Raw genomic sequence first — 25687 nt, 5'->3', positions numbered from 1 at the left:
GGTTGAAGAGCATGCATTTAGTTTTACTTTTATTTAAAAGCAGTTGGAGGTCACGGAAGGAGAGTTGTATGGCATTGAAGCTCATCTGGAGGTTAGTTACCACTGTGTCCAAAGAAGGACCAGAAGTATACAGAATGGTGTCGTCTGCTTAGAGGTGGATCAGAGAATCACCAGCAGCAAGAGCAACATCATTGATGTATACAGAGAAGAGAGTCAGTCCGAGAATTGACCGCGGCTGACCGCGGCAGCTTTCCAATCTTTGGGAATCTCAGACGATACGAAAGAGAGGTTGAGCAGGCTAGTAATAGGGGTTGCAACAATTTCTGCAGATCATTTTAGAAAGAGAGGTTCCAGATTGTCTAGCCCGGATGATTTGTAGGGGTCCAGATTTTGCAGCTCTTTCAGAACATCAGCTATCTGGATTTGGGTGAAGGAGAAATGGGGGGAGGCTTGGGCGACTTGCTGTGGGGGGTGTAGGGTTGTTGACCGGGGTAGGGGTAGTCAGGTGGAAAGCATGGCCAGCCGTAGAAAAATGCTTATTGAAATTCTCAATTACAGTGGATTTATTGGTGGTGACATTGTTTCCTAGTCTCAGTGCAGTGGGCAGGTGGGAGGAGGTGCTCTTATTCTCCATGGTGTCACGCCTTGGTCATTGTATTTTGTGTTTTTGGTATATGTTTGGGTAGGCCAGGGTGTGACATGGGTTTATATGTTGTGTTTCGTATTGGGGTTTGTATTAATTGGGATTGTGTATGATTAGGGGTGTGTCTAGTTAGGCTTGGCTGCCTGAGGCGATTCTCAATTGGAGTCAGGTGATTCTCGTTGTCTCGGATTGGGAACCGTATTTAGGTAGCCTGAGTTGGCGTTGTATTTTGTGGGTGTTTGTTCCCTTCTCTGTGTAGTAGTCACCAGATAGGCTGTAATTAGTTTCATGTTCCGTTGTGTTGTTTTGTATTTAGTTCAGTTATTTCATGTACCGTTTACTTTCATTAAAGTCATGAGTAACCTACACGCTGCATTTCGGTCAGACTCTCTTCATTCAACAGACGAACGTCGTTACACATGGATGTAACAGTGTCCAAAAACATTTTTGAGTTTGTGCTACAGGATGCAAATTTCTGCTTGAAAAAGCTAGCCTTTGCTTTCCTAACTGCCTGTGTATATTGGTTCCTAACTTCCCTGAAAAGTTGCATATCACGGGGGCTATTCGATGCTAATGCAGTACGCAACAGGATGTTTTTGTGCTGGTCAAGGGCAGTCAGGTCTGGAATGAACCAAGGGCTATATCTGTTCTTGTTTTTTTTTTTATAATGGGGCATGCTTATTTACTTTTAAAGAATAACCAGGCATCCTCTACTGACAGAATGAGGTCAATATCCTTCCAGGACACCCGGTCCAGGTTGATTAGAAAGGCCTGCTCGCTGAAGTGTTTTAGGGAGCGTTTGACAGTGATGAGGGGTGGTCGTTTGACAGCAGACCCATTACGGATGCAGGCAATGAGGCAGTGATCTTTGAGAAGACAGCAGTTGTTGTTGAAGACAGCAGAAGTGTATTTGGTGGGCAAGTTGGTTAGGATGATATCTATGAGGGTGCCCGTGTTTACGGATTTGGGGTTGTACATGGTACAGTAGGTTCATTGATAATTTGTGTGAGATTGAGGGCATCAAACTTAGATTGTAGGACGCCGGGGTGTTAAGTTTAATAATAATAATAATAATAATAATAATAATCACCCGATTGGGATGGTTTAGGATGAGTTGGACCGCAGAGTGAAGGAAAAGCAGCAAACAAGTGCTCAGCATATGTGGGAACTCCTTCAAGATTTTTGGAAAAGCATTCCAGGTGAAAGTGGTTGAGAGAATGCCAAGCGTGTGCAATGCTATCAATAATAATAATAATAATAATAATAATAATAATAATCATCAATAATAATCATCAAGGCAAAGGGTGGCTACTTTGAAGAATCTCAAATATAAAATATATTTTGATTTGTTCTGTTATTTCATAGTTTTGATGTCTACACTATTATTCTACAATGTAGAAAATAGTAAAAATAAAGAAAACCCCTTGAATGAGTAGGTGTCCAAACGTTTGACTGGTACTGTATGTAAATAAGGTATTTCTGTTTGTAATACATTTGTAAAAATTTCATAAAACCTGTTCTCACTTTGTCATTATGGGGTGTTGTGTGTAGATAGCTGAGGATTTAAAAATATATATATTTTAGAATTTAAAAATATATATATTTTAGAATAAGACTGTAACATAACAAAATGTGGAAAAGGAGTCTGAATACTTTCCAAAGGTACTGTATAGGCCTAAGGCCTAGACAATAAGAAGACACATTGTAAGAATGTGAAATGTCAGAATAATTGTAGAGAGAATGATTTATTTCAGCTTTAATTTCTAGCAACACATTCCCAGTGGGTCAGAAGTTTACATACACTCAATTCATATTTGGTAACATTGCCTTTAAATTGTTTTAGGTCAAATGTTTCGGGTAGCCTTCCACAAGCTTCCCACAATAAGTTGGGTGAATTCTGACCAATTCTTCCTGACAGAGATGGTGTAACTGAGTCAGGTTTGTAGGCCTCCTTGCTCGCACACACTTTTTCAGTTCTGCCAACAAATTGTCTATAGGATTGAGGTCAGGGCTTTGTGATGGCCACTCCAATACCCTGACTTTGTTATCCTTAAGCCATTTTGCCACAACTTTGGAAGTATGCTTGGGGTCATTGTCCATTTGGAAGACCCATTTGCGACCAAGCTTTAACTTGAGATGTTGCTTCATTATATCCACATAATTTTTCTCCCTCATGATGCCATCTATTTTATGAATTGCACCAATCCCTCCTGCAGCGAAGCACCCCCACAACATGATGCTGCCACCCCAGTGCTTCACGGTTGGGATGGTGTTCTTCGGCTTGCAAGCCTCCCCTTTTCCCTCCAAACATAACAATGGTCGTTATGGCCAAACAGTTCTATTTTTGTTTCATCAGACCACAGGACATTTCGCCAAAAAGTATGATCTTTGTCCCCATGTGCAGTGGCAAACCGTATTCTGGCTTTTTTATGGTGGTTTTGGAGCAGTTGCTTCTTCCTTGCTGAGCGGCCTTTCAGGTTATGACGATATGGGACTCGTTTTACTGTGGATATAGATACTTTTGTACCCATTTCCTCCAAAATCTTCACAAGGTCCTTTGCTGTTGTTCTGGGATTCATTTGCACTTTTCGCACCAAAGTACGTTCCTCTCTAGGAGACAGAACGCGTCTCCTTTCTGAGCGGTATGATGGCTGCGTGGTCCCATGGCGTTTATACTTGCGTACAATTGTTTGTACAGATTAATGTGGTACCTTCAGGCATTTGGAAATTGCTCCCAAGGATGAACCAGACTTGTGGATGTCTACAATTGTTTTTTTAATGTCTTGGCTGATTTCATTTGGTTTTCCCATGATGTCAAGCAAAGAGGCACTGAGTTTGAAGGTAGGCCTTGAAAGACATCCACAGCTACACCTCCAATTGACTTAAATTATGTCAATTACCCTATCAGAAGCTTCTAAAGCCAAGACAACATTTTCTGGAAATTTCCAAGCTGTTTAAAGGCACAGTCAATTTAGTGTATGTAAACTTCTGACCCACTGGAATTGTGATACAGTGAATTATAAGTGGAATAATCTGTCTGTAAACAATTGTTAGAAAAATGACTTGTGTCTTGCACAAAGTAAATCCTAACTGACTTCCAAAACTATAGTTTGTTAACAAGAAATTTGTGGAGTGGTTAAAAAACAAGTTTTAATGACTCCAATCTAAGTGTATGTAAACTTACGACTTCAACTGTATGCTTAGTCTAATACAGTGACAACTAAAAGATACCAAAATCTATTTAGTCCAATCAACGTAAGCTAAATATAATGTGGCTGTCCATGTTACTGATTTGTGTGTGTGTGTGTGTGTGTGTGTGTGTGTGTGTGTGTGTGTGTGTGTGTGTGTGTGTGTGTGTGTGTGTGTGTGTGTGTGTGTGTGTGTGTGTGTGTGTGTGTGTGTGTGTGTGTGTGTGTGTGTGTGTGTGTGTGTGTGTGTGTGTGTGTGTGTGTATAGGTCCAAGTGAAAAAAAACATGTTGACTCACCTTACTTGTAAAGAAATGCCAATGCCATCCTCCCCATATTAGTTTTTACTAAAATACTTGCCCACTAGCCTAACGTCTTTTCATGGGCAATGATGTGCCAGACCAGCTAGTTAACATTAGCATCCTACATCTAGCTACATGTTGAGAATTAAGTAAAACCACAAGTCCAAATCCCTATCTCCATCCATTGCTAATTTAGGAAAGAGGCCGATTTTAGCTAGCTAGCTACCGGAGGACAACAACACAACTAGATGTCAAAAATTCAAGTTTTTTTTCTGTCACTAATGATGTTTAGTCTGAAGCCAAATCCAAATGTTCTTCCTTGACACTTTTTTTTGGTGCGCCAGGACCATTCACAGCCGAGCTCACTCAGTTTAGCTCAACACTGATTGGCTAATATTTTATTTTTATTTTTATCAAGGGAGGCCAAATACTCGCTGGCTTCCCTTGCATTCAATGCTTCAGGCGGCAGCAATGTCATACTCTTTCTGACCAGACAGCATCAGATAGATGGCCGACACATACAGAGACAGTGGGAGGCTGTTTCATTCGCTAGGATGCTTTCTACGGTGAGATACATTCATGAGATACATTCAGCAGCCTCATGCGAATTGGAAGAAGTGTATTAAAACACAGAAAGACAAAATATCAATTATTTTGTATATTTTTTCTTGGTAAATGTTTTGGGGAAGCCTGGCTTGCCTTAGCATCCATGAATACATGCCACTGGCATCTGTTCAACTCAAGCCAGTAACTTGACATTTGTTACATTGTATCCTTTCGAATGTTTGACAAATTAACAAGCAAAACAGAGAGAGCCTAGATGCATATTTTGGTCCAAGTAGCCTACCCATTTCAAGATCATTTCATGTTTGTACATGTACAAGATTATCTGAAATACAGCAGCTCTCTCAATGGCCTCTTTGTAAACATATCTCAGCAGCAGCCAGCAACATGTAAAGTGTGTCAACAACTAAATAGTAACAGCTGTACATTTTATTCAGCATTCATTTACATATGGTGCCTAGAAGGAGAAAAGGACAATTGAGGACAGACATGAGGTCATTACCTATCTACTGATGTCTGATGACTGTGGCCTCAGTCTAAGAAAATGCTAAACATGGAGTTTAGCTATTTAACACCTGCCAGAGGCAGAAGTAGATGACTGAAAAATAATAAGGAGAAAAACACAAATCATATCCAGCAGGCTTGGGATAATTATCTGTAATTACTAATTCATCTAACGGATTAACTACTTTTGCACCTGTCAAACAGATAATATAATACCTCTATATATACTGAGTGTAGAGTAAGAATAAACAGACCTGAAGCACGTAGCGTGTAAAAATCATCTGTCCTCTGTTGCAACACTCACTACCGAGTTCCAAATTGCCTCTGGAAGCAATGTCAGCACAATAACTGTTCGTTGAGAGCTTCATGAAATGAGTTTCCATGGCCAAGCATCTGCCCCAAAAGCCGAAGATCACCATGTGCAATGTCAAGCATCGGCTGGTGTGGTGTAAAGCTCATCTCCATTGGACTCTGGAGCAGTGGAAATGCTCCAGAGTCTGGGTTTGGCAGATGCCAGGAGAACGCTACCTGCACGAATGCATAGTGTCAACTGTAAAGTTTGGTGAAGGAGGAATAAGGGTCTGGGGCTGTTTATATGGTTCAGGCTAGGCCCATTAGTTCCAGTGAAGGGAACTCTTAACTCTACAGCATACAATGGCATTCTAGACGATTCTGTGCTTCCAACTTTGTTTCAACAGTTTAGGGAAGGCTGTTTCAGCATGGCAATTCCCGTGTGTGCAAAGCAAGGTCCATACAGAAATAGTTTGTCAAGATCGATGTGGAAGAACTTGACTGGCCTACACAGAGCCCTGACCTCAACCCCATCAAACACCTTTGGGATGAATTACAACGCGAGCCAGGCCTAATCGCCCGACATCAGTGACCGACATCACTAATCCTAGTGGCTGAATGGAAGCAAGTCCCCGCAGCAATGTTCCAACATTGCTGGCGGCGTAGTGTGTTACTGATGGTAGGCTTTGTTACTTTGGTCCCAGCTCTCTGCAGGTCATTCACTAGGTCCCCCCGTGTGGTTCTGGGATTTTTGCTCACCGTTCTTGTGATAATTCTGAGCCCCAGATCGAGGGAGAGTATCAGTGGTCTTGTATGTCTTCCATTTCCTAATAATTGCTCCCACAGTTGATTTCTTCAAACCAAGCTGCTTACCTATTGCAGATTCAGTCTTCCCAGCCTGGTGCAGGTCTTCAATTTTGTTTCTGGTGTCCTTTGACAGCTCTTTGGTCTTGGCCATAGTGGAGTTTGGAGTGTGACTGTTTGAGGTTGTGGACAGGTGTCTTTTATACTGATAACAAGTTCAAACAGGTGCCATTAATACAGATAACAAGTGGAGGACAGAGGAGCCTCTTAAAGAAGAAGTTACAGGTCTGTGATAGCCAGAAATCTTGCTTGTTTGTAGGTGACCAAATACTTATTTTCCACCACAATTTGCAAATAAATTCATAAAAAATCCAACAATGTGATTTGCTGGATTCTTTCCCCTCTTTTTGTCTGTCATAGTTGAAGTGTACCTATGATGAAAATTACAGGCCTCATCTTTTTAAGTGGGAGAACTTGCACAATTGGTGGCTGACGAAATACTTTTTTGGCCCACTGCAAGTGTCTTAATGTGTTTGGACCCCAGGAAATATAGCTGCTTCCTTGGCAGCAGCTAATGGGGATCTTTAATAAAATACAAAAATGAGTTTGTAGCTCATATGGCTCAGTATGGACAGTCGGTTTTCTGAAAAGACAGACAGTAAGTTCAGGCGACTGACTTAAAGCTAGTGGATGTCTTAGAGCCAAACAACCGACATTATTGTGTTTGTGAGTATCATCTTTCGATTAATATAGTTTGTTGCTCACACAGTTCAGGTTTTACAGACGATTTAGTGACAATTTTCTTTTTCGGATGAGTAGACAGTGTTTTGACAGTGTTTTGAAGCATAGCATGAATAAGAATCTCTTAACCCGTCTGGGCACGTTTCTCAATTAGAAAGGTTGTAACCGTCTCTGTATTTGGAATCAATCTCTACATGAGTGCTGATGCCTAAAGTTGGCTAGATCCACTTAATTGACACTTGAGTTTGGAGTATTGGGGATGACACCTTCCAATTAAAATGGAGCCTCAGAGCTAACAGCAGCTAGCAGCAGTCTGTCTTGGAGCCAGGGAGGTTAAAAACAGCTAGCACCCCTACAACTAAAATCACCAGATGCAAAACACAGCCCAGATTTACAGTCGGTCCACATTTTTCAATGATATTTGCACTTTAAAACAGGGCTCAGAGTAAAACGTCTGGGCAGCATTTATTGAAATGGACCCAATTAGGATCAGATGTGGCAGCTTGGTAAAGTACATGCCATCCAAATGCCAAAATACCAGCATCTCATTTGATTAAAATGCAGGCATGTGGAATACAAATAACAAAACATCCCTTTCACAATCCCATTTAACTAATCAACTATTAGAACATCCAAAAATGAACAGTGAGACACATCTCAGTGGTATTTGAAGCCCTAGGTAAGTTCTCATTCCACGTTCCATTTCTACCCTACCTTTTACCAGCCCCAGCCTGGCCTTGTCATGTATATGCTTTATGGTAGCATTCGCTTTCGGCCTCCACCTCAATTTTATTTTGAACGCTATTATTTTCCCAGGGGAGTCAAGACTCTCACTGTAGCTGTAGGTCAGACCTTGATATTTCAATGACCCTCAAACTGAAAGCCATTGGGTTACAACTAGATACAGTGTGCATTCTTTTCTGTCCCATAATACCTCATTTCTATTGTAGGCTACATTATATTATCTTGCTAGATGTATGGTCTTGGCCTGGTTAAAATGGTCAGCTTGTACACCTGAGAGAGAAGGTGGTATGAAGTAACATTACTATATTAATATTCTTGCTCTATTAACTTGCTTGCTGAATGCACTAACCCTAATTTTAAAATGTGGGGCCGAGATTTGTTCAGCTGAGTATTATGTGCTTTGTAGGTCAAATATTTTCATACTTTGTTTTCTAAATGGAGAATATGCATTGACTAATATAATATGCATTGTAATCTCTGCTCACTGTCCCTAAGATTTCTGCATTCTCATAGTTGTTTTTAGCACTCAGCTATATATATTTACCTCACCAGCTTCTGTTTACAGTTACTCAACCAGAGGGAGTCCCTACCCACTGGGCACACCATGTCATTTGAACACAGAACTTTGGGTAATGTTTGGTTGAGACGGTGATCAATGAGATTTCAACCTTTATTTACCAACTCAAAAAGACAAGCCAGAGGTTTGTTGAACTCCCAAAGTCTTATCACTATGCTGTATTCAACGATCTAAAAGAACAACCAAATTCCAATGGAAAAAAAACATCTGGGATTTTTGGCTAACCTGTCATCTACATGTGCTATCACTGTGCTTTATCTAATTGCACAACCAAATGGCCTGGATTGCAGTTGAGGTGACATTAGAAGTACATAGTGCAAGTGATCAATGCTGTTCAAGATTCTGCTCAGATTATTACAGCAATTGTAATAATAGACCTCTGACCTATGCATGCTATCTTGAACATACACACGTTCTATGGTTACATAAAAAGACATTTAAAGTTACAATAGGCGAACCTCAAAATGTGGCCATGGATGCGTTCCTCTTTTTAAATAAATATGTTTACATTAGTTTGTAAGATGGCCTTAACTTTAGACTTTTTACTGTACTACAAAAATATTATTGAATTGTGTTTGGTTAACAACGCAACCAAATCTCAACATTTAAAGAATATCTAATGCTTGGAAAGTTTAATCTGAGCCCCTGGCATAATCCCATTATTTAACTTGAATTTCTAAGTTAGTTGGAGACAAATTGTTGGAGACATAGTTGGAGACATAAATCCAAAATATTAAGTTAATAGGCTTGCATTAAAGTAAGTAATGCAAAAGTGATATTGAATTGTGTTTGGTTGTTCACAAATTCCAGTTAAAGCCAGACTAAGTTATTGTCACAGATCGAACTATCCAAACAGAAGATACATCTCCTTCAAATGTTGAGTTGGCTGTTTTGACAACCAAAAACAATTAAACATCCAGTTTGTTTACAAATTAATAATTGATATGTTGGATTCAAGTATCCATCTCAACCAAAAATCAAACTTAAAGAATAGGAAGTATTAGTAGATTCTTTAGTATCTTAAGTATCAGTTTTATCTGTAGTATCCGTAGTGTCTGTAGTACTGTCTATTTTTCGTTGAACTCTGGGTTGAAACAATAGCTGTTGATGACTTTGCAAATGCTATATAGACCTAAATAGTATCATTGATGATATATCCTACCGATCCTCAACTTTGGCGATGTCATCTACAAAATAGCCTCCAACACTCTACTCTGCAAACTGGATGAGTCTAATACAGTGCCATCCGTTTTGTCACCAAGCCCCATACACCACCCACCACTGCGACCTGTATGGTCTCGACGGTTGGCTACATATTCGTCGCCAGACCCACTGGCTCCAGGTCATCTATAAGTCTTTGCTAGGTAAAGCTCCACCTTATCTCAGCTCACTGGTCATGATAACAACACCCACCCGTAGCACGCGCTCCAGCAGGTATATCTCCCTGGTCATCCCCAAAGACAACACCTCTTTTGGCCGCCTTTCCTTCCAGTTCTCTGCTGCCAATGACTGGAATTAATTGAAGAAAAAAAAAAAAATAAATAAATAAATAAATAAATAATCGCTGAAGCTGGAGACTTATATTTCCCTCACTACCTTTAAACATCAGCTATCTGAGCAGCTAACCGATGGCTGCAGCTGTACATAGCCCATCTGTAAATAGCCCATCCAATCTACCTACCTCATCCCCAAATGTTTTTTTAAATTTACTTTTCTGCTCTTTTGCACACCAGTATTTCTACTTGCACATCATCATCTGCATATGTATTACTCCAGTGTTAATTTACTAAATTGTAATTGCTTCATGTAATTTGCACCCACTGTATATAGACTTTATTTTTTCTATTGTGTTTTTGACTGTAGGCTTGTTTATTCCATATGTAACTCTGTGTTGTTTGTGTCACACTGCTATGCTTTATCTTGGCCAGGTCGCAGTTGTAAATGAGAACTTGTTCTCAACTGGCCTACCTGGTTAAATAAAGGTGAAATAAATAAATAAATATGACTAATAAAGTATGGTTACATTTGCTCTATTAACGTACCCTTTCGAATGACTTTGATAGCAACAGTGAATACATTTTGTTATTCAGAGATCTTTCAATAATCATTCTCACAATGGCATATTGGTAGTAGTCAGCGACAAATATAAAAGCTAAACAGGGCTGAGTTTGGTTAAAGCCCTCGATGGGAGACAAATTAATAGCTGTAGATCAACTCTCCAGTAGGAGGTGCTGCCCAGCCTATAGTTTTTTTATAGTGGATGTAATGTTGAATATCTGACATTATTTCAAAGGTACAAATTCACTATATTTTATACAAGATTTGGCTATTGAAAATTGGCTACTATGATGACATAATCCAGTGGTTGAAATTTCCCCCTAAAAACAAGTTTATATTGATAACTTTATTTCAAATGATTATCCACAGATTCCATGTCACAATATGTTGACAAATTACATTGAAACAACATCGATTCAACCAGTCTGTGCCCAGTGGGACTCTCTCCTTCCGTCAACATCAGCTTTCTCCAAGCTCTGTAGGCTACCTTGACTCTAACAATCTTTCACCTATTGTGATATCGTGAAGTAAAGACTAGGATGTAAAAATGTATTACGTGCTAATGCAAGATGTTCAAATGGTAGAACCAACGTGCAGGAACAACAATCAATAAGAACTAGAGAATCTAAATGAAAAGATCCTTTGCATGCTAATACATGCTAATACAGCAGAGACGATGACAGGCATACAGTGCATCCGGAAAGTATTCAGACACCTTGATTTTTCAACAATTTGTTACGTTACAGCCCTCATCAATCTACACACAATACCCCATGATGACGAGACATTTTAGCAAAGGTTAAAAAAACACACACATTTACATAAGCATTCAGGCCCTTTACTCAGTACTTTGTTGAAGCACCTTTGGTAATGATTACAGCCTGGAGTCTTCTTGGGTATGGTGCTGCAAGCTTGGCACAACCTGCATTTGGCGAGTTTCTCCCATTCCTCTCAAGCTCTGTCAGGTTGGATATGGAGCATCACTGCACAGCTATGTTCAGGTCTCTCCAGAGATGTTCGATCTGGATCAAGTCCAAGTTCTGGCTGGGCCACTCAAGGACATTCAGAGACTTGTCCCGAAGCCACTCTTGCATTGTCTTGGCTGTGTGCTTAGGGTCACTGTGCTGTTGGAAGGTGAACCTTCGCCCTGGTCTGAGGTCCTGAGCACTCTGGAACAGGTTTTCATCAAGGATCTCTCTGTACTTTGCTCCATTCATCTTTCCCTCGATACTGGCTAGTCTCCCAGTGCCTGCTGCTGAAAAACATCCCCACAGCATGATACTGCCACCACCATGCTTCACCGTAGGGATGGTGCCAGGTTTCTTCCAGACGTAACGCTTGGCATTCAGGCTAAAGAGTTCAATCTTTGTTCTCATGGTCTGAGAGTCTTTAGGTACCTTTTGGGAAACTCCAAGCGGAACGTAATTTGCCTTTTACTGAGTGGCTTCCGTCTGGCCACTCTACCATAAAGTCCTAATTGGTGGAGTGCTGCAGAGATGGTTGTGCTTCTGAAAGGTTCTCCCATCTCCACAGCGGAACTCTGGAGCTCTGTCAGAGTGACCATCGAGTTCTTGGTCACCTCCCTGACCAAGGCCCTTCTCCCCCGATTGCTCAGTTTGGCCAGGCAGCCAGCTCTAGGAAGAGTCTTGGTGGTTCCAAACTTCTTCCATTTAAGAATGACGGAGGCCACTGTGTTCTTTGCGACCTTCAATGTTACAGAAATGTTTTGGTACCCTTCCACAGATCTGTGCCTCGACACAATACTGTCTCGGAGCTCTATAGACAATTTCTTTGACTTCCTGGCTTGGTTTTTGCTCTGACATGCACTGTCAAATGTGGGACCTTATATAGGTGTGTGCCTTTCTAAATCATGTCCAAACAGTTGAATTTACCACAGGTGGACTCCAATCAAGTTTTAGTGACATCTTAATGATGATCAATGGAAACAGGATGCACCTGAGCTCAATTTCGAGTGTCACAGCAAAGGGTCTGGATACTTACGTAAATAAAGTATTTCTGTTCTGTATTTTTAATACCTTTGCTAATTTTCTAAAAACCTGTGTTCGCTTTGTCATTATGGGGTATTGTTTGTAGACAATACCCCATTGTAGAAAAATATTAATTGAATCAATTTTAGAATAATGCTGTAACAACAAAATGTAGAAAAAGTCAATGGGTCTGACTACATTCCAAATGCACTTTATATTTATTTTATTTTTTATTTAACTAGGCAAGTAAATTAAGAACAAATTCTTATTTACAATGACGGCCTACCCAGGACAAATTCTAACATGGATGAAGCTGGGCCAATTGTGTGCCGCCCTATGGGACTCCCAATCAAGGCCGGTTGCTATACAGCCTGGAATTGAACTGTAGTTGTAGTTGTAATTGTCTGTAGTTCACCGCTGCGCCACTCAGGAGCCCAAAATATAAAGTATATCCATTAACTGAGCTATTCACATCTGCGCACATAATGTGTGCAGTCTTCTCTGTCTTCTCTCCTGGATAGGGCTAATTTGCACATAAATGACAAAATATTCTAACTTGTATGCAATGGTACAGTGTGAGTTGGGCAATAGCAGAACATTGTAATTTATATGGTAATAGTTGCCCATTACTAGGCAAGGATGGAATTCTTAAGAGTGGAACTGTTTACTTCAAATAGAACATATTAGTGTGTTTTGCCTCTCTAAAAACCCCTTTCATTTTGACTGTACTACAGGCCAGGGAACCAGGGTGTCTTCATCCAAGCTGTCTTTCTACGGAATTCAAGGTCACATGTCATCTATGGTAAGCTGATAAAGTAAGGTGGATGTCCCCTTTGATATGTCACCTGTTGCTAATACGATGGTACTCCCAATGTCATGCTCTTGCGACATGCCCCGTTTTGGGAATCAGCACACATCGATCAAGTCCTTATTATTCTGAAAAGTCCCCCTACAGGAGCTGCTCTCTACTTAACGAAAGAGACAAAGGACAGGCATCTAAGACAAGGAATACAACATGAGACTTAGCAGACAGTCAAGCAGCATGTCATGAAGACTGGAGAGGAGAGGGAGATGGAGAGGAGAAGAGAGGCGAAGGTAGAGAAGGGGTAGAGTGGAGGGTAAGGGAGGAGTGCTTTTCTTGTTTAAGCTCCTGTGCAATCTTTTTATTTTTAAGTCATCACTGTATGTCTAATAAATCACTGTGTGTGTTTATTTCATGACAATAACTCCAAATATATGTTTAACCATTTATTACCGAGCCTCATTTTACCATTGAAATGCTCTGCCTGATCGGATTGGCGAATAGGATCGTGTAGTAGGAGGATACTACATTATGCAAATAAAAGCTGACTGGTCATTGCTCAGAATAATCAACTCAGATTGTGATGTCTTGCTATAGGTCAAAACAGGTTGAAATTCAAGTATTAAAGAAAAAGCTCTTACACTAAAAGGGCAGTATCATAATTTTCACGATTTCAGAGTGTTATTTCGAGCTAATAGTGTGGAAATATCAGGAATAAATTGCCCCTTTAAGGCAAAATATGTTTCTCTCTGGCTTTCATCAGATTGCATAAATCGAGTCTCGCATGCCTGCTCCAATGCCAATGATTCATTAAAAGTAACAACCTGCTTTTGTCAGTTGACAAGCTGACAAGCTGCATTTGTCACACACTGTTTCTTTATCAGCGAACTGCCAAAACAAAACTTTTAATGAATCATTTGCATTGGAGCAGATGGGTGCAACTGCCAACCTACATAACACCTGGCCAATTCAGGTGTGTGCGGTCCTCAGTCTAGAAAATTGCATCACCTGGCAGCTGTCCTAGTAGTCACTACTCTAATAGCAAATACTTTATACGGGTAACTGATGTGACATGTTAATAACAATAAACATCTTTTTACAGCACATGTCTACATGTCCTCCCCCCGTTTGGCACCATTTTAATTTATCACAAAGCATTACACGTTTTTACACTTTTGACCTGTCAAAACCGGTTGATTTTTCCATTTCAGCCAAGGGGAGGGTTTAGTATTTGTTTAATCTAGTCCAGCGGAGGCTCATGTCATTTGTAATTGATAAAAAGTCAATATTTCACAGTGTTCTAGAATTACTTTCATATTAGGCTATATATCGATGTGTGCCCGATGCCACCCCTCATCTCTGATTCTCTGTGGGTGTGCAATATCAAGTGTGTCTATAGGCTATTTAGCATGGTCACAATAAAATGATCCATAGTCTTTAGGCTATAGGCTACGAAGTGCATGCTCAGAGAAGCATAGTGCAAAGTTATACTTCCAAGATATCACATTTTATTTGTCACATGCGCCGTATACAACAGGTGTAGACCTTACAGTGAAATGCTTACTTGTGAGCCCTTAACCAACAATGCAGTTTTAAGAAAAATAAGCAATAAGTAAAAAAATAGATAAGTAAAAAATTGAAATAACAAATTATTAAAGAGCGGCAGTAAAATAACAGTAGCGAAGCTATATACAGGGGGTACCGTTAGAGTCAATGCACGGGGGCAAAAGTTAGTTGAGTAATTGAGGTAAAATGTACATGTAGGTAGAGTTAAAGTGCCGTGCGCTAGTCTATGACTAGGGTGGCTGGAGTCTTTGACACTTTTTAGGGCCTTCCTCTGACACCTTCTGGTATAGAGGTTCTGGATGGTAGGAAGCTTGGTCCCAGTGATCTACTGGGCCATACGCACTACCCTCTGGAGGCCGAGCAGTTGCCATACCAGGTAGTGATGCAACCAGTCAGGATGCTCTCGATGGTGCGGCTGTAGAACATTTTGAGGATCTGAAGACCCATGCTAAATATTTTCAGTCTCCTGAGGGGGAATAGGCTTTGTTGTGCCCTCTTCACAACTGTCTTGGACCATGTTAGTTTGTTGGCGATGAGCTAGTCAATGAATAGCATTCTCACGTAGGTGTTCCTTTTGTCCAGATGGGAAAGGGCAGTGTGGAGTTTAATAGAGATTGCATCATCTGTGGATCTGTTGGGGGAGTAATGCAAATTGGAGTGGGTCTAGGGTTTCTGGGATAATGGTGTAGATGTGAGCCATGACCAGCCACTCAAAGCACTTCATGGCTACAGACGTGAGTACTACAGGTCGGTAGTCATTTAGGCAGGTTTCCTTAGCGTTCTTGGGCACAGGGACTTTGGTGGTCTGCTTGAAACATGTTGGTATTACAGACTCAGTCAAGGATAGTTTCAAAATGTCAGTGATGACACTTGCCAGTACACTACCTGGTAATCTGTCTGGACCTGCGGCCTTGTGAATGTTGACCTGTTTAAAGTCTTACTCACATTGGCTACGGAGAGTGTGATCACACAGTCGTCTGGAACAGCTGGTGCTCTCATGCATGCTTCAGTGTTGCATTCCTCGAAGCGAGCATAAAAGGCATTTAGCTCATCTGGTAGGCTCTCGTCACTGGGCAGCTCGTGGCTGGGTTTTCCTTTGTAGTCCGTAATAGTTTTCAAGCCCTGCCACATCCGAAAACAGTCAGAGCCGGTGTAGTAGGATTCAATCTTAATCCTGTTTTGACCCTTTGCTTGTTAGATGGTTCGTCTGATGGCATAGTGGGATTTCTTATTAGCGTCCGGATTAGTGTCCAGCTCATTGAAAGCGGCAGCTCTAGCCTTTAGCTCAATGCGGATGTTGCCTGTAATCCATGGCATCTGGTTGGGATATCTACATACGGTCACTGTGGGGACGATGTCGTCGATGCACTTATTGATGAAGCCGATGACTGAGGTGGTTTACTCCTCAATGCCATTTGATGAATCCTGGAACATATTCCTGCCTGTGCAAGCAGTCCTGCAGCTGACCACTTCCATATTGAGCGAGTCACTGGTACTTCCTGCTTTAGTTTTAGCTTGTAGGCAGGAATCAGGATAGAGGATAGAATTATGGTCAGATTTGCCAAATGGAGGATGGGGGAGAGCTTTGTATGCATCTCTGTGTGGAGTAAAGTTGGTCTAGAGATTTTTTTCCTCTGGTGACATGCTGGTAGAAATGAGGTAAAACGGATTTAAGTTTGCCTGCATTAAAGTCCCTGGCCACTAGGAGCACCGCTTCTGGAGGGGAATTTTCTTTGTTGGAGACAGGCGCAGGAATACTAATAGCTGGTTTTAATACTCCACCCAAAATACAACTTGTCAAGAAAGGCACAGGGACGAAGCCCAAAACAAACACATATACAAAAACATAGGGATGTAACCCAAACAAAAGAGCGTCTAATAAATACACGGGACGAGACCCGTAATAACAATACATGGGATGAGACCTGTAATAATGAGTACACAATACACGCAGCACGAAAGCCTAAACCACAAAGCATGGGTACTCACAAGACCAACGGACATGGGAACAATAACCGACCAGACAATGGTGAACAGAGGGCACATGTATACAATTACTAATCAGGGGGAATGGGAACCAGGTGTGCGTAAAAAACAGTTCAGTGACGCCAAGAGGCCAGTGACGTATACCTCCGGAGCTGGTGCACGGAATGAGCAGCAGTATCGGGGGAAACCCTGACAGTACCCGTTCCCCTGATGTGCTGCACCAGCAGCGGGACGACACCAACCTCGAGGACGACCACAGGGACGCGGTGCGGGTCGGTCAGCACCAGTTGCCGAAGTTGCGTTGGCATCGGACGGGCCAGTTGCAGCTGCCGAAGTTGTGGCGGCGTCGGACGGGCCAGTTGCAGCTGCCGAAGTTGCGGTGGTGTTGGACAGGCCAGTTGCGGCTGCCAAAGTTGCGGTGTCGGACGGGCCATTCCCACTGTCTCCATTTAGGGTTGGTTATTCTTTCATGTTGTATAAAGGATTGGAGACAGGCGCAGGAATACAACATGCCCAAAACAAACACGTATACAAAAACACAGGGATGTAACCCAAACAAAAGAGCAAGGTTAAACCTCTAATAAATACATGGGATGAGACCCGTATAAACAATACACAGGACGAGACCTGTAAAAACAAATCACAGGTACTCACAAGACCAACGGACATGGGAACAATAACCAACCAAACAATGGTGAACAGAGGGCACATATATACAATTACTAATCAGGGTGAATGGGAACCAGGTATATGTAATGAAACAGTTCAGTGAAATCTAGAGGATGATGACACATACCTCCGGAGCTGGTGCATGGAATGAACAGCAGTACCGGGGGAATCTGTGACACTTATACAGCTGGTTGAGTGAGGTCTTAGTGCCTGCATCGGTTTGTGGTTGTAAATAGATGGCTACAAATAATATAGATGAGAACTCTTTTGGTAGATAGTGTGCTCTACAGCTTATCATATGGTACTCTACCTCAGGCGAGCAATACCGCGAGACTTCTTTAATATTAGACATCGTGCACCAGCTGTTATTGACAAATAGACACACAACCCACCCCCCGTGTTACAGGACGTAGCTTTTCTGTCCTGCCGATGCATGGAAAATCATTCCAGCTCTATATTATCCATGTCGGCGTTAACCCACGACTCAGTGAAACATAAGATATTACAGTTTTTAATGTCCCGTTGATAGTATAACCTTGATTGTAGGTCATCTATTTTATTTTCCAATGATTGCACGGTAGTAGGAGTTTACTCACTCGCCTACGAATTCTCAGAAGGCAGTCCGACCTTCGCCCCCTTTTTTCTCCATCTCTTTTTCACGCAAATGACAGGTATTTGGGCCCGTTCCCGAGAAAGCAGTATATCCTTCACATCGGACTCGTTAAAGAAAAAGTATTCTTCCAGTTCAAGGTGGGTAATCACTGTTCTGAAGTCCAGAAATTATTTTCGGTCACAAGAGAAATTACAAACAAAAAAAAAGTTACAAAAAACGTGAAAGAACTAACAAAATTGCAGTTAGTTAGGAGCACATAAAACGTCAGCCATCCCCTCCAACGTCATTCTACTAACATGGCCATTAGTTGACAAGTTCAATCAGGTATGCTTGTCTGGGGCTCCAATACAAATGCGTACTGTTGAAGGTACTCAAGGCCTGGAGTTGAAAACATTGCCTTAAGATCTGCTTCAATGGTTTTCAAAGTTTGCCCTCTGGAATTAAAAAGGTCATCTGAGATTGGTACAAAACATGATATCATGATTTCACGGATGATCAATCATTGTGTCCATAGTTCTGTTGATGAATTTGAGAGTGGTTACCTTTCTCCAGCTCCAGCCCATAGCTGTTGACCAGAAAAAGGTGGCGGAGGGTCTGCTTTGTTGTTGAATCCTAGATTCTCTCTTTAAACCTCGTTTCATGGCATTTCAGTCAACATATAACTTCTATTATAAACTGGGTGGTTCCTTAATGCTGATTGGCTGACTGCCATGGTATATACCAAGGTTATGACAAAACATTTATTTTTATTGCTCTACGAACATTGGTAACCATTTAATAATAGCAATAAGGCACCTCGGGTTTGTGGTATATGGCCAATATACCACGGCGAAGGGCTGTGTCCAGGCAATCCGTGATGCGTCGTTGTGCATAAGAACAGCCCTTGGCTGTGGTATATTGGGCATATACCACACCCCTCGTGCCTTATTGCTTAATTATCTATTCCCAAATGCAATATAGTTTTGTCCCACAAAAAATACAATAACGATCTCATTTATTTTTGTGTTATTATTTTTTTAACAGAAAATATAGACAGTTCCAAAAAGGAGTGTTGCCAAGTGAGAATCACAATATGGCTGCTTGCAATATATCATTAATTAGCATTTATTCTGAAATAGTTTCTCAATTATAATATAACAATATATTTTGTGAGACGTTTAGAGAAATAATAAATATAGAAAATTATAGTGGTCACACCACATGGCATTTCCAGGACTTTACATGGGGATCTTAAATTAAACACATAATTTCACTTTTAAACAGTCAATGTTAATTAATTAACTTTTTCACTCTTCAAAACCCGTGATTGGGAGTCCCATAGGGCAGCGCACAATGGCCCAGCGTCATCTCGGTTTGGCCGGCGTAGGCTGTCATTGTAAATAAGAATTTGTTCTTAACTGACTTGCCTAGTTATATAAATGTTACATTTGTCAGTTGCCCATACAATATATTCATTCATTGCATTAGCCTTAGTTGTTTACCTCAAACCCTCTCAGATCATTGGATCTATAGCACGAAATCCCAGGTCTGAGACCTGGAATCTGGAATCTTGTATATTAATGTAGATGTATATAAACAACATACGCACTGTAGTGTTGTTGCAGACTTTACTGTTGTATTCACTATAGTATTTAATGTAGTGCATACTGTAGTATTTACAGTTAACTATAGTAAAAATGCTATACTAAAAGGAAAGGCTATCATATACTACTACAGTCCACAGTACACTGTCGTCTTTCTGTGGACTGTACTACGCTGTAGGATTTACTGTAGTGTTTTCGCAGACTGTAGTATTGAAAATATAGTCATTTCTATAATTTAAAAAGTGTAGTGTTTTTTGCGGACTGTATTGTTTTTGCGTATATTACTGTAGTATTTACTAGAGTATTGTACAGTATACGACAACATTCTATAGTAGCTTCTACTCATAATTAAGGGATACTACAGTATGTAGTATAGTATTTCATGTGGGTTGCCAAAGGGTGAGAATCCAGCAGGTTGCTATGCAACCAAATCCATGTTGAGACAGCTTGGGTGCATTTTGGTTTATGACTGTAAAGTGTAACTTGTTGGCTGACGGAGCCCATTTCCATCTGTGCCCATTTCAAAAACAGAATTGATGAGTTTTTCACGGTCTTTTTTTTAAAAAACACCCAAGTACAGTATAGCGCTCTGTCATCATCAGAATCTCATTCGGGTCATTTTCTCTTCCCGTTTACATCTCACATTATATTTGGAGTCCATCTGTGGGTTTAACAGGGCCACGGAGAAGACTGGGAAATGTTGGAAAAGGCTGAGAATGTTTATCCCTGCCCAAAAGTGTCAAACACTCACACATAAATTCTCTCTATTCACATTTCGCTCCTCAGTGAAGCAATCACGTACTTAGCTATCTGTGCTGTGTTAGAATATCAATGGGTTTCTCAATTCTTCCTGGTTATTTATTTGTGTCCAGAGCCAGATAGCAGTTGTTGGGAGAGCAGGCACATTAGCCAGGGTATTTCTTCCCATTAACGTTCAGCAATAGCGACAAGGTCATTATTAATTGACAGCAGCAGTGATGCTGAATCTTGTTCTCTGCTCCATAGAGTCTAATGAAGAGACCGCATGCGTTAAACCTTGACCCATGTCATCTCTAGGAAGATGCCAGAGGTGGTGTGTGTCCATGGTAAATACATCATTAATCAAGGATGTATGTGATCGGTTGAGTATTCAGAGAGACCCTTCAATCCCCACACAATGAGTTATACAACATTAACCTCATTAACGAGTTCAATAAATGATGGAAAGCGAATTAGGGTTTTGACACTATGCAGATGTCAATGAGATCATGTTAGGTTGGTGACTGTGCTGTGTGAGAGGAGACACAGAAAATGACTTTCTAGTGTTGTCACTAAACCTATATTATCTCAAAGGCTCCTTAACAGCTTCTACTCCCAAGCCATAAATCTGCTGAACAATTCATCAAATGGCCCCTATTACATTGACCACACTCCATTTGTTTTGTACACCGCTGTTTATTAACTTTATTATCATCACGTCACCCCTACCTACATGTACAACTTACCTCGACTAACCTGTACCCCCCCCCCCCCCCCCTCACACACTGACTCGGTACCGGTACCCCCTGTATATAGCCTCGCTGTTATTGTGTTACTTTTTATTTTAAAAAAGTATAACTTTTTTTTAAACTTTTGTTTATTTGGTAAATATGTTCTCAACTCTTCTTGAACTGCGCTGTTGTTCAAGGGCTTGTAAGTAAGCATTTCACGGTAAAGGTCTACACTTGTTGTATTCGGCGCATGGGACAAATAAAGTCTGAGTTGATTGTTTTGTACTACAGACACAATCGTATCACATCTTAACACTAGGATGCTGTAGGTCTATGTGTAAACCATGGGGCTTTAAACGCCAGAGCAAGCATTGGGGCAACATCGTCAACAATAATAAGAAACACCAAAGATGATCAATTATATTGACAGTCAAGTGACCACTCTAACAATAGAAATACATGTCCTCAAAGATGGAAGGCAGGTGGGAGGAGCCGAGATCAGGTGGGACCATTCTAGGAACTGAGAGATACACGTGTGAACAACAGGCCATAGAGACAGAGGACTCAACTTTGTATCTGTGCCATTGGTGTCTGTGACAGCATGCGCAGCGCCATTGACGCAATCTCCATTTTAAAGTAGTACATTTTCTTCTTCTTCATTGGCTGATTGCTCCCAAGTCATAGGTATCCCCACCAGTTGACTACTTTAAAATAGTGGAAGGCCTCAATGGCAACGTCCATGCTAAAACAAGTTATATCCGTGATGAGTCCTGTATGACAAGTTGCCGAAATGCCACGTGCACCCACTTACTACATGTCAGTGCATTCGTATCGACCTAACCATTACGAAACCTATATTCGATCAAATAAACCTCATGTGGAAAATTAGCAATTCTATGTTTTGTTCACCGAATTCGACATGCTCTCATTGCTAGTTTATTATGCTTGTTTTTAGTCACTTACCTACCTAGACTTAATATGTAATCTTCAGGCCTCCAGGGTGGCACAGTGGTCTAAGGCACTGGAGTGCTAGCTGTGCCATAAGCATTCTGGGTTCGAGTCCAGGCTCTGTCGCAGCTGGCTGTGACTGGGAGACCCATGGGGCGATGCACAATTGGCCCTGTGTCGCCCGGGTTAGGGGAGAGTTTGGCCAGCAGGGATGTCCTTGTCCCATCGAGCACTAGAGACTCCTGTGGCGGGCAGGGCGCAGCGCACGCAAGACATGGTCGCCAGGTGTTTCCTCCGACACATTGGTGTGGCTGGCTTCTCGGTTAAGTGGGCATTGTGTCAAGAAGCAGTGCAGCTTGGTTGGATTGTGTTTTGGGGGTCGCACAGCTCTCAACCTTTGCCTCTCCTGAGTCCATACGGGAGTTGCAGCGATGAGACAAGACTGTAACTACCAATTGGATACCACACACATCTCAGACCATTTTATTTTAAAGACAGTTGTATTTAATGGACTACATCAATTGGAACCGAAGAAAATAATAAGAGGGGCAGGTAGCCTAAACACACACACACACACACACACATCTAAATGAGTTTTGTCTGGTAATTGCCACAGAAAACGGAAATACTTTGTTTCAGTTGTACGGAACGATTGTCAAATAGATAAATAGATAGTCCTCCTTTATGAGCAGACTAAGTTGCTCCGATGATAATACCAACCAGAGGGTGAAATAGTCTTGAAAAATTGTTGGAACCGGTTCAGGGAACAGAACAGAAAACAATATTTGAGGAACAGAACCGGAAACTAAGTGATCTATACTGTTCTGGGACAGAACCATTATTTTAAAACATAGGAACCAGATAATAACGTTATTTTACATTCCAGGCATATTTTTTTCCAGTCCCACAAAATCCTAACAAAGTGCATATACAAAGCCCTCACTCTTGTCACTCAGAAACCTATTCCAGTGTCTGCCTGACAGCTGGAAATCTTAGCCAGTGTGTGTGTGTGTGTGTGTGTGTGTGTGTGTGTGTGTGTGTGTGTGTGTGTGTGTGTGTGTGTGTGTGTGTGTGTGTGTGTGTGTGTGTGTGTGTGTGTGTGTGTGTGTGTGTGTGTGTGTGTGTGTGTGTGTGTGTGTGTGTGTGTGTGTGTGTGTGTGTGTGTGTGTGTGTTTAGGCTACCTGCCCCTCCCCTCTGAAGCATAGGTTACTGTAGCTTACTGACGAAGTTACACGCATGATTCAGAAATTAGGGAGAGATGTTTAAAAGAATGGATTCACTTTTGCAATGCTAGTTAGGATATTACAGCTGTCACGTTTCACATTGGATTTACAGAAGTCGCTCTTTCTAAATATAATTCAGTGGGCCCAATTCAGATAATGCATGTCATAACAAGCTGCCCAGTGCTAAAAGCCAAGTGTCCTCCATCTTCTCTCGCTATCTTATCACCCGCAAAAGTTCAGTTGCATCTCGCTCCCTACACTTTGTCTGGCATTATGATTAACCCATGTTGTTACGACAAAATTGAATTTGTTCTTAATGACTTTCTTATACAGATTAAATCGCTTTCCCGCTCCATAGCGAGCTGCTCTATTCACACTGATTGGTGAAGTAATTTAATGTTGAGCTAAATGAAGGGGGAAAAAAATGGATTTCAGAGGTTTAAGAAGGAACAGAAAGAACGATATAAACCAGTACTTTTTGGGGGTTCAAACCGGTTCAGAACTTCATTTTGCTGGTCGGAACAGTGAAACGGGACAACAAAAAAAAAATAAAGGTTCTGTTCAGAACAAAACGATTGGAAAATGATTTCTGTTCCAACCCCTGGTTGGCTGCAATCAAGACAAAAAGATAGCCTCGACATCTGCGTAAGGGAGTGGTAAATTGCTGGCTAATGGTTGTTGCAATTGAGATCAGCTGTGCCTGTGATTTTATCATGTATTGATGGTTTAATGAGAGATCAGCTGGCGATAATCTGTTGGCTTTTGATGGTTGCAATTGACTCATAAACAACCAGACAAGAGAAGTAAAAATGCACAAACTAGAAAAGCTCTACTTGTGGATGAATATAGTTATTACTTAACGTGTATTCAACTTATATAGGCCCTTACAAACTATAAATACAGTATGTTGCCAGAAGGTATCTCACAGTGAAGTGGGTCTTCTGTACGGAGCCTGTCGATACAAAACACATCTCATGCAGAGACAGACCGCCTGGTGGGAAACAAGTAAGTCCATCAGTAGTAAATGAACCAGTCTGCTAACACAGCAAGACACTCGCAACAAGTCAACGCCTACACCGAACCCTCACACGAATGCAATATTCCTACAAATTTGTTTTTTTATCATTTTAATTAAACTTTTAAGAAATTCACTTTTGTCAGCGAACTTGTCCTCAGACTTTACCATTGTGTACATTCAGAATAGAGTAGAGGTAAGGGGCACATTCAAGGTGGATGCCATCAGACGGGAGAATAACTTCTCTAAGAATAAAATGTTCCTCCCATTACCAGATCCTTCAAAGCTCCATCGACGAGGACACCTTGAACCACATCGAGGCAGCATTCCTACGTGCTAATCTCTCGCTCGGCTGTGGTGGGCACCTGTGCTCAGATTAGGGAATTTGTCTTGCTTACTCATAATCAATGGCAGAGTGTGGCTCAATGACAGCTCAAGCCAAGACTGAAATCAGCTTGAGCCTCTTCCTCAGGACCACACAACAGTAGAATACAGAGCCACAGTAACAGAGTGACACAGAACCACTCATGGCAGTCAGTAGACCTGGAGATGAATTTTCAGTCATTTCTGTCAAGTACATAAAGCATGTTATCAGATTAAAATAAAAGTGGAGTGCTCCTTGTGGTATCAAGTTAGGCTACAAGGAAATGACAAGGAGCTGGGAAGAAACTGGTGTAAACAGGCTTTTTAAGTCTTGTCTTCAACGGCAAGACAGTGACAGCATGTCCTGCCAAAAAAAATTATCCAGGTCTTCTGAGAACAGGATCTTTCAGCCAAGTTCCTGACAATGTTCTATAACTACTGAACCCTTTAATATTGGGACAAAAGCAATTTGGAACAAAAACACACACACTGCTTGTGGCTAAAGTCAACATTGACCAGAAGTGCAAACGGAAGTTGCTCTTAATAACTGTTTCAGTTCAGTTTAGACATTTGGCTATACATAGACATGGACACGGAAAAATAAGCTTTCAATAACACACTTCACAAATCCCTCTCCATTCTCCATGTTTTGTTCTTTTTCTGCGGAACTAGCACCACATAAGATAACATCACATTTCAGAGTGGTTATGAGACTGTGTTGCAACAAACAGGACAGGAACAGCTGACATCAATCGTGGAAAATGCTACTCTATTCCATCTGGCATCAACGGATTCACTCCATTCCTTCATGAATGTCTTATTTCTCATAGGGAGTCAAAGTTGTGGACAACAGCCCAGCAGAGGAAAATTTATTCACGTTCCTGGAAATGCATCTATGGGTCAAGCCGGGCGATCACTGTTTCCAGATCTGCTCCTAACTAAACCGGTGATGAATAACAGGGATGAGAACAGAAGGGTCTTAACCATGAAGATCCCACAGTAGACACACCACATGGCTTTCCTGTCGGGTTAATTTCGCTCTTTCT

At 41.3% G+C, this 25687-nt stretch overlaps 1 protein-coding gene across 5 annotated transcripts in view; it reads right to left on the bottom strand.

Annotated features, from left to right (window-relative positions):
- prkg1b (protein kinase cGMP-dependent 1b) overlaps positions 1-25687 on the bottom strand; it is a 157200-nt gene that overhangs the window by 98449 nt on the left and 33064 nt on the right. The window lies entirely within an intron of this gene.

This window comes from Oncorhynchus gorbuscha, linkage group LG07 (assembly GCF_021184085.1).
Source record: "Oncorhynchus gorbuscha isolate QuinsamMale2020 ecotype Even-year linkage group LG07, OgorEven_v1.0, whole genome shotgun sequence".
Lineage (NCBI taxonomy): Eukaryota > Metazoa > Chordata > Actinopteri > Salmoniformes > Salmonidae > Oncorhynchus > Oncorhynchus gorbuscha.
The sequence above is the reverse complement of the archived record's forward strand: the minus strand, read 5'-3'. Positions and strand labels throughout refer to the sequence as shown.